Below are 10,263 nucleotides of genomic sequence, written 5' to 3' on the forward strand. Positions count from 1 at the left end.
TCAAAAACCTAGTTATTTATGTATCTCATTGGTTATTTATGTACATCTTCAGAACTTACACAGGGCCAAGTATCTGAAAGGTGTTCAATAAATATTTAACATAGAAATGATGTTTTCCTTCAGCAGAGATAAAGGAGTGTGACGTCAACTGTTTCAGTAGTGTTCTTTCAGAGAGTTTCTTTATATTAAATGATCGATGCAGGTCTAGGGTCTAGTGTTAGTTTCCTAGCCATTGATTAAGGGACTTATTGCTGAATTTTAATCTAATTCTTCACATTGATAATAAAAATGGAAAGTACTAGAATTTTAGTGAATTATTTTGTGAGTGGTCATAAGTCACAATATTTCTGGGGAATGTTGTTCTCTATATAGTCAACCAATACTGATGTGTTGTTTGCTTAGTTAGGGATTTCCATTGTGGGACGGAAGGACAGATGTTGAGAGTTTGGACAAACTCATGAAAACCAAAAACATACCTAAAGCTCACCAAGCTGTCTTTAAAACTGGTTTTGCAGAGGGTTTTCTGAAAGCTCAAACACTAACACAAAAAACCAATGGTACATTGATTTGACACCATCCGCGTTTGAGAAGAAGGTTGGAAAGGAAGTTGTAGCCCTACCTTCAAGTGATTGTAAATAACTTTTCTAACAATCATCCAACTTTCTGTTGGTTATATTCTACCATGTTTGTAACTGAAGCTGTGTAAAAATGGAAATACCTACTGGCACTTTCACTTTATCAAGTGAGAAACCAAAGTCAAGGACAGAAGCATGAGTGACTCCATGAAGTTTATGGTAAGAGGGTGCTGAAAGGAAATCCTGGCACTTCTGCAGAAGGATGCCATGTTCCAAGATTGCATGTGATGAAATGGGATCATCATCAGTTTAACCTGATGTTTGCGTCTCATTGAGCTGTCATTTCTCGTTGATGTCATTTGATTTAAGGCTTTTTCTTTCTCCTCCAGATTCTCTAAGACGAACCCGTCTGATTCTCTTTGTTCTGCTGCTATTTGGCATTTATGGACTCCTAAAAAACCCATTTTTATCTGGTAAAGGCTCTTTTTATTTATCTGACTTATTTTTAAAAATCTTTTAAATCCTCGTCTCTTTTTCATAGTTAGTCTACCTAAGACTTAGAGAAAGAAAACATTAATGTTTATAGGTCTAGGCCTTCAATTCCTGAGTCAGGATTTCTCAGATTGGGTCACTTTGAGATTGTTTTTCGCTTGGAAGTAGAAAAGTTTTAATCTGTTGTGATTGTGCATTTTCTGAGGGCTTATTCACATCGCTTTGTGGATGACAAAGTTCCTTCAGACACTGTACGAGTTCAAGTTTTCAAGATAGATGATTAATATTTTGTTAAAGTTCCCAGGATTATGTTAGAGTGAAAATGTTATTTCAACTTCGAGTAGCGGTTAGTGTCCCAGATTTTTAGAAAATGATCCCTGTCCAATTAGAAAATTTTTAAACATGTTGAAGAATTTTATAATAGCAATACAAGATGAAATAATCTGTTTCAAAGACAAATTAATAAATTGAATGTTTTAAAAATATATTAAAAATAAGACTTTAAATGAGTCCCATTATTTTTTCAGTTTGCCAGTTTAATATAAAGTCCTCATGTCAGGTGTAAGTGGTTCCACTTGCCTTTTCAACTGCTACTCAGTTTTCGCCCTGTGTTCCCTACTCTTTGTGATTGATTACCTTGAGAGCAAAAACTAATGTCCAGTTAAGAACATCGATTGACCTGGATCGGGACTTCATCCCAGAACTTGCATGTAGCCCCAGATGTTTTTAAAGTTTTTCGTGGCATCAAACCCGAGATAAGGTTTTAACATCCAGGAATAGCCTTTTTCTATCTAGATTCACCTTCTATTGTCTCCTTTTTTCCCAAAAAGAACCAGTATCAGGACAATAGGGTGAGATTGGTGGGGTAGTGGTGGGGTGGGATGAGTTCTGATTATTCTTTTATGTTTCTTAATTGATACGTTAGGCAAAATATTCCTTTGGGTAAATTACTCTAAGTTTTTGTTACGTCCAAGTGGTTCTGCAAATTTATTCACATTCCAATAACTATCTAGGTAATTAAATAATTTAGTAGGCTAAAACTGTTAGTCTCCATTCTAAAATTACTGCTTTAAATTTGGTCTCCTGACTTGTATGTTCTTGCTATGTTAAGCATTTCTTGTTAACCCTATACTTTTGCCTACATCACTCTAAATTTCAATGTATCTTAAAGGCAATATTTTTGGCTTCTTCTGAGGAAATTAGAAATTGCGCAGTTTACTCATTTGTATCTGTCTACTGTGGAAGTTTACTGAGGGAGGAGAGGTTTAAGAAAGCTTTCTAATAGTTTCCCCACAGTTGATCTCAAATATTTTATTATCCTACCAGACTGTTACTGTCTTCTTGTGCTGAATGGTGTCATTACTGCTGTATCATCTAAGGGCAAGTATTAACAGTTGTCAGAGGGAGAAGCCTACATGAGCAGTGAAACAGTCTGTTAAGCTTCACCCTTTCTTTTTTTTAATGCCAGAGCCAGTTTTTTTACACTAGGTTTAAGGGGATGTATTTCAAAGTGTAGATCCACGATTAGTTGAATCAGGATAATTAAGGATGATTATTAAAAATGCAAACTCTCCTGGGCCCTTTTCCTAAATCTACAAACCAGAAGGTCTGGGCCATGTGGCTTGGAAACCTGCATTAATACATTTCTCAAGTGATTTTTCTGCGCATTGGAGTTTGAAAACCATTGGATTAAGATTTCTGTCGTTAAATATTAGAAGGAGCAGAGGAAAATAATTCTTAGTTTTAACAGGCAAGTACAAAGATGCTGTTCTAATGTGAATCATCTCTCCCTTGAACATTGTCTAGCAATCCAGAAGACCTAGTTTCTACTCCTTACCCTGATTGAATGTATGTGGACTCAGATACTTAATTTTTCTGTGTTTTGCTTTCTTGCATCTGAAAAACAAGGTGGTTAGAATTTTCTGATTCTATGAAACGTATAAACATTTCTTTTCTTCCTGTTAGTTCGCTTCCGGACAACAACAGGGCTTGATTCTGCAGTTGATCCTGTCCAGATGAAAAATGTCACCTTTGAACATGTTAAAGGAGTAAGTTAAAAAGTTTACATTCCCCTCTTCAAACATTATATACTTGTATAAGATCAATATTTGATTGTAAAGGTGTGAAATAATAGAAAATAGGTACATTGGTCTCCGCCTCTGGTTCCTGACACAGAGCTTCTAAATCCCTTGGAGTTTCCTGAGTGTTTAGAGTGTCTTTTGTTCTAATGAGGGGACTCTGAGTGGGCTCCTGGATGGCTTCAGGATGAGGGCTGCTCACCAGAAAGGCCAAGGCAAGGTTAAAAGCTTAGAACTTTCATCTCCATTTCCCATTCTCCAGAGAGGGCAGAGGGGCTGGAAATGGAGTTAATAATTGGTCATGACTATGCGAGGAAGCCTCATAAAAATCCCAATAGTGGGGGTTCAGGAAGCTTCCGGGATGGTGCACGTGTGGAGGTGCTGGGAGAGTGGCGCCCCCAGAGAGGGCCTGGGAGCCCTACACCCCTTCCCGTACACCTTGCCTTGTGCATCTGTTCCATGATGTTCCTGAGTTGTATCCTTTTATAATAAACTAATAATCTAGCAACTAAAGTGTTTTCCTGAGTTCGGTGAGCCACTCTAGCAAATTCATCGAACTCAAGGAGGGATCGTGGGAACCTCCAGTTTGTAGCCAGTTGGTCAGAAGCACGGGTGACAGTCTGGCCTTGGGATTGGCATCTGAAGTGTTTGTGTGGGGGGAGGTCTTGTGGGACTGAGCCCTTAACCTATAGAGTCTGATGCCATCTGCAGGTAGATAGTGTCAGAACTGAATGGGATTGTAGGACACTCAGCTGGTGTCCAGAGTGCTCAGCATGGGAAAAACTAGGATATATTTGATGACCAGAAGTGTCTGAGTTGAAGTAGAGTAGTTGAGAGTGAGTAAAGGAAAACAAGTGTGTATGTATTTCCTTTCCATTAAAGATTATTCTGAAATAGGCAAAATTGCACCCAAATGTATTAGGAACTTCAGTGTTTTGGGTAGACGACAGTGGCAGAAGATCAAATGATGCTTCATTCCAGGGCTCAATATTAATTTGTGGAAGCAGCAAAGTATAGTGGGATGAATGTGGACTTCAGAGTCAAACACTAAAGATTTCAAATTCATTTTTGACTTACTGGCTGTGTGAGCTTGAGCAAGTTACTGGAGATTCTCACAGATGATCTATGTGCTTGCCGTGTAATTGATGCTCAACGAATGTTACTTCTCTTCACTTATTCCTCTTATTGATCACAAACTCTTGTATCTAAAACATCTGTATTTCTTGAATGAATAGAATGGATGAATGCTAATTTATAACCAGTTAATTAAATTATTTATTTAAGAAGTATTTGCTAACGTCTACTAATTTCCAGGTCCTGGTTTAGTATAAGATAGAACAAATGAAACAAATCTCTGCCCTCAAGAAGTTATAATTCTAACAGGAAGTGGACAGTGATATGGTATTTAAGGAAAATATATAATAGAGTATACTAAAAAGTGAAAAAGTGTTATGGTGGGAAAATAGAGGAGAGTAAAGAGGTTTGGGAGTTCTGGGAGAAAGGTCACAATTTAAAATGGAATGTTCAGGGTGTGACTGACTGAGAGGGAGACATTTGAGTGAAGATTTGAGGAAGACGGAGTAGACCACGCATGTATCTGAGCAAAGAACGTTTCTGCAGAGGAAGTGAGAGAGCAAAGGCCCTGAGGCATTAATGTGCTGGGCTTGTTTGCTGAGCAGTGAAAAGCCCACTTTCATATGGAATGGAGTGCGCAAGGTGAGTGAGCAAACCCGGCAGGAGATGAGAGCAGGGAGGGACACAGGACCGGACTGCACAGCGTCTTGTAAGCCATAATAAAGACTTCAGCTTTTATGTTGAGAAAGTGGGAGTCACTGAAGCATTTTGAATGGTATGGTTTGACCTAAAATTTAATGGGAACACTGGTGCTGTGTTGATAATAATCTTGAGGGGACACAAGTAGAAAACAGTCTGTTACGATAGGCCAGGCAGCAGATGGTAGGGGCTCAGACCAACTTGGTTGCAGGGGATTTGGTGAGAAGGGGTTAGATCTTTTTGTGTGTGTGAGGATGTTTTGCCCTGAGCTAACATCCGTGCCCATCTTCCTCTATTTTATGTGGGATGCTGCCACAGCGTGGCTTGATGAGTGGTGCTAGGTCTGCACCCGGGATCTGAACCTGAGAACCCCAGGCTACCGAAGTGGAGAGTGCAAACTTAACCACTACACCACCAGGCTGGCCCCATAGATTTTTGATATATATATTGAAAGTAGAACCAACAGGGTTTCTTAGGGATTGGAGGGTAGGCTATAAGAGAAAGAGGTGGCAAGAATGACCACAAGATATTTAGTTTGAAAAATTAGAAGGATGGAGCTGTCATATACTGAGAAGAGAAGGGCTGTGGGCAGAGCAGGTTTTGGGGACGAATAGCAGGAATTCAGTTTGGGGCATGTCAAGTGTGAGATGTCCAAATGAAGGTGTCGAGGAAGCACGCGGGTGTACCATTTTGGAGTTCACAGGAGGGGTCTAAGAGGTGAAAACTGTAATCGAGATTACGCTCAGCTGTACTAAGTCCATGTGTTTGCCTGAGGTCACCGACAGGGTGAGTGTCACTAGAAGAGAGAAGAGGTCCAAGTGCTGAGCTGTGGAGCCCTCAGGTTCAGAGGACAGGGAAGAGGCATCGGGAAGGGAGACTGAGGAGGAGCTGCCAGTGAGGCGGGTGAGGGTGTTGTCCTGGAAGAAAACACGTCCGTCATGAGGAGCCATCAGCTGTGTGGAATGGCATTGATGGGCCGGGCGAGAATTGATCCTTCAGTTTAGCAATGGGGAGGGCACTGGTGTGCTTGATAAGAGCAGTTTTATTGGAGTAGCAGGGGTTTAAATCCTAATTGCAGTGGGTTTACAAGAGATGGAAGGAGATGAAATGGAATAGGTGATTACAAGTAACTCTCGAATTTTGTTGGAAAGGCCATCACAGACAATTCATCTGTTATAACAGGAAATAAAGTAGACGTATTGGTAAACTGGTCGGTAGGGTATATATGGTGGGGCGGGTTGTGGAAGTTCACTGACAGTGAAGTCAGAATCAAGGTCGTGAGCTGAGAGAATGTATGGAAAGAAGAGGGATGAGTGATTTATGGAGGAGGTATGAAATCGTGCAGGAACGAGAGAATGAACGCGTTAGGGAGATAAAATAGGACTGCTGGGCGTGCTGGAAGTTTGGGATCGTGAATTTATATTGAGACCAGTCAACAGGAGTGTTTTCTTCTCCTGACTGACAAGCAGGAAGGAAAGTGTAATAATAGTGTTTTACCCTTTGAACAGATTGTCTTGTAACTTAAAGACGTTGCTAATGAATGTGTTCGAGCAGAGGCTGGGCATCGTCTTTGAGGAAGGTTTTGGGAGAAATTCTTCCTGCAGGAGGGGCTTGAAAGCCATGACTTCTGAGGACTCTTCCAACTCTGAAGAGGCTGGTTAGGTTGTTTCTGCCCCTCCTCTTTGCATGCTCTGTTTTCTATTGATGAGTGAACATTTGTTTTCAGCCTTGGCTGTTGGGGAATACGGCGTTGGGAGTCATTACGGTAGTTTTACACCAAGCGGTCCTTTTGTTCTTTTGCAGTTGAAGTAGCTGTGAACCCTGCTGGGATTGTGAAAAGGCAGCAGTAGAGGAAGAGGCTGGTGCAGTGACTATTTGAAAGCTAGACGCGTCAGTGCAGAGGGCCCTTCTTGTTCTGTGTGAGGGCTGCAGTCAGGGAGCCTGCTTACGTTGAGCTTGCACTAAGGCCGTGGTCAGCGAGGCGTCCTCACTCTCTCCCTGCGGTGTATGTACTTCATTACTCAGTACACCACATTTCTTTTCAGATGAGGCCATTTGGAGTGCAAAATTAGAGAAGATGTGTTGACACCCAAACGTTAGGAAACGGGGACATCACAAGGTGGATCCTCACACAGTTTCCCGTGCTAATATGAATAAATGTTATAATTGCTGTAAAATCTAAGTTTATGTGGAGCAAAGTATTTCAGTAGCATTTACCATAATAGTATGCCACTAGAAGTAGCTGTGATCAATTTCACCAGGTCTTAAAGAGCTTGTATAGGAATGTTGTTTCCTTGCCCAGAATTCCTGAACATGTAGGGTTACTTGTATATGGAGCCACTGTGGAAACATTCATAAGGGCGTTGATAACTTCACTCACTGCCTTGATCCTCGTAACCCTACTCTCCTCCATAGCTTTTATATTCCTCAACTGGGAATTCTCTTGCCACAGAGGTTGGGGAGAGAAAATGTATTTTGAATGGTCGATGATGTTTAATTTCTTTCCTGTTTTCGTCCAATTTTAAGTTATCCATTACCTTGACCAAATGTATGTTGGTTTTCTTTTAGTGCATGGATCTCTTCAAATATTAAAAAAATTTTTTTGATAATCTGTTCAACTCTTTTTTTACACATAAATTTTACTGAAGCTTAACAGTCACACAAAAATGCACACATCGTAAATGTACACCTCAATAAATTTTCGCACACGGCTTTGAGCACATCTATGTTGTCAGCACCCAGCTCAGGAAACAGAACGCCAGGGCCTGCCTGGTGCCTGTTTCCAGTCACCGTCTCTCCCCACCCCGAGGGTGAGCACTGCCCTGTCTAATACTGTAGGTTAGTTTGGGCGGTTTTTGAATTTTATATAAATGTGACGCATGTAGTATGTACGATTTCTTTCGTCAACATGATATTTGTGAGATCCATCCGTGTTGTTACATGGAGCGGTAGTTCATTCATCCTCATTGCATAGCGTTCTATTCCACGAACACCACGATACTGTGTGTTTATTCCACGTTAGGTGGACATGTGGTTGTGTCTAGTTTTAGCGAAAATGGTCCTGCTGTGAATGTTGTTGTACAGATCTCTTGGTGAGCATATGAACACACTTCTCTTGTGCCTGGGAGTGGACAAAGTTGGCTTTTAACCATTAACTTTATAAACATTTTTAGTAAATTTTAATAATTTAATCAGAATAACTTTAAAGACCATTTCAAGACTAAAAAAACACCTACTTACTCTGTATCAGTTGTATATTTCCTGGAAATAGTCCTGGGAAATTTTCTAGAAATCTAAGATAGTCACGAGTTTAATTTTAGATTATCAGAATGCCCTTTGGCCCAGAGATCTGTTTCATGTTTTACTACACTCCTTCCCAGGTAGTTTTTTTAAACCTGCCCGATGTACTTCAGGTCGTTTTTGTCACTTAGAGCTATTTAAAGTTGTCTATTGTGAGGTTGCAAATTGACTGCCAGTGAGCTAAGTGGATTAACAAATGTATTATTGGCCTAGTGTAACTTAAAATAAATGAATATAAATCACTGCACATACTCAACCCAGACTCAACAATTTTTTAACATTTTGTCCCATTTGTTCATTCATTTCCTTTGCATCCATGTATTTTTTTTTGACTATTTGAGAGTAAATTGTAGATCTTTTGCTTCCCACCCTTAAATACCTCATTGTGTGTTTCCTAAGAAGAAGGATATTTTCTTTACGTAACTCCAGGACAATTATGAAAATCAGGAAATTTAACATGGATCCAAAAGTGCCGTCAGACTCAGAGTCATATTCAAAGACAACAGAGCCCTCGTGCAGTTTCCCTTTTCACAGTTTAGATTACCTGTGGCCAACCACGGTCGGAAATTATTAAATGAAAAATTCCAGAAATAAACAATTCATAAGTTCTAAATCGCGCACCATTCTGAGTAGTGTGATGAAATCTCTCTCCATCGGGCCTGGGACGTGAATCACCCCTCTGTCCAGCGGACGCCATGCTGCATACGCTCCCCACCTGTTAGTCACTTAGCCGCCACGGTTATCAGAGCGACTGTCTCGGTATCGCAGCGCTTGTGTTCAAGTCACCTTTATTTTACTTAATCGTGGCACCAAAGTCCAAGACTAGCGATGCCAGCAATTCAGATACACCAGAGGAGCCGTAAAGGGCTTCCTTTAAGTGGAAAGGTGAAAGCTCTTGACTTAATAAGGAAAGAAACAAAAATAGTATGCTGAGGCTACGGTTAGAACAAATCTATCCACAAATGTGCGAAGAAGGAAAAAGAAATTCATACTACGTTTGCTACTGTACCTCACACTACAAAAGTTACGGCCACAGGGCGTGACGAGCATTTAGTATAGGAAAAACATAGTACCTACAGGGTTCGGTAGTATCCATGGTTTCAGACACCCACTGGGGTCTTGGAACATTTTCCCCTCGAATAAGGTACTACTGTATTCTTGGAACATTTTCCCCTCAAATAAGGTACTACTCTATCTATTGCTACTCTATCAGCAATTGTCCCAGCAAGATCCTTTGTAACGAGGTCCCCCCATCTGCCCCACCCACCCCAGTTCAGGACCCAGTCTAGGTTCACACACAATATTTAGATTTTCCTTTAATGTGAAAAAAATTCCTCAGCTCTTTTTTTTAGGAGGTGGGTCTTTTGTGACCTTAACAGTTGTATAGTGTATACACTAATTGGCAGAATGTACCTCAACTTGGCTTTGTCTGATGTTTCCTCACAGTTATTCAATGTGACTTTTAATGACTCAGTAATGGAGCACCCATAGGTCCTACTTGGAGGTAGCACACTATGCCTTGTGGGTTTTCTATACTCTTTCCACGCCTTGATAAACAATTCCTTTATTAAACTCTCCTCAATTTAAGTTTGCCATTGTTTCCTGTTGGGGCCTTGCTGATACAATCTCCTTGTGGAGAAGACTTTGGATGCGTTATTCATTCATTTATTCCACAAATACTTACTGAGGGCCTGCTGTGTGCCAGGCATTGCTGAGGCACAGAGATACAAGGTGAACAAGACAGACCAGAACTCGGCCACCAGGAAGCTCAGGGAGGGAGCCTGGAAAGGAAGAATTAAGGCAGTCAGTAAGAACTAAGAACCCACGCATTCCCCTAAGTATAGGAAGGAAGGAAGTGTGGTGCCATGACTGAGAATACGTAGTCCACCCATCTAGCCAGGGAGGTCAGAGAAAGCCTCTCTGAAGAGGCCTAGAGGATGAGAAGGTGGAAAACCAAAGGAGAATCTTCCAGGCAGAGGAAAAGCTCAGGTGGCAGAGAGCTCGGCATGTTTGGCACTTCCTTCCCATGATGAGAATGCTTTAAT

The 10,263-nt window shown here is 40.9% G+C and overlaps 1 long non-coding RNA gene across 1 annotated transcript; it reads left to right on the forward strand.

The window, feature by feature from the left end:
- The first annotated feature begins 499 nt into the window (after positions 1-499).
- LOC124249178 (uncharacterized) lies at positions 500-3,117 on the forward strand. The gene is made up of 3 exons (XR_006891290.1): positions 500-557; positions 965-1,048; positions 3,033-3,117. It is a non-coding gene; the product is annotated as an uncharacterized LOC124249178 (long non-coding RNA).
- Positions 3,118-10,263: the final 7,146 nt, after the last annotated feature.

The sequence above is a fragment of the Equus quagga genome, chromosome 12 (genome assembly GCF_021613505.1).
Source record: "Equus quagga isolate Etosha38 chromosome 12, UCLA_HA_Equagga_1.0, whole genome shotgun sequence".
In the NCBI taxonomy this organism is placed as follows: Eukaryota; Metazoa; Chordata; class Mammalia; order Perissodactyla; family Equidae; genus Equus; species Equus quagga.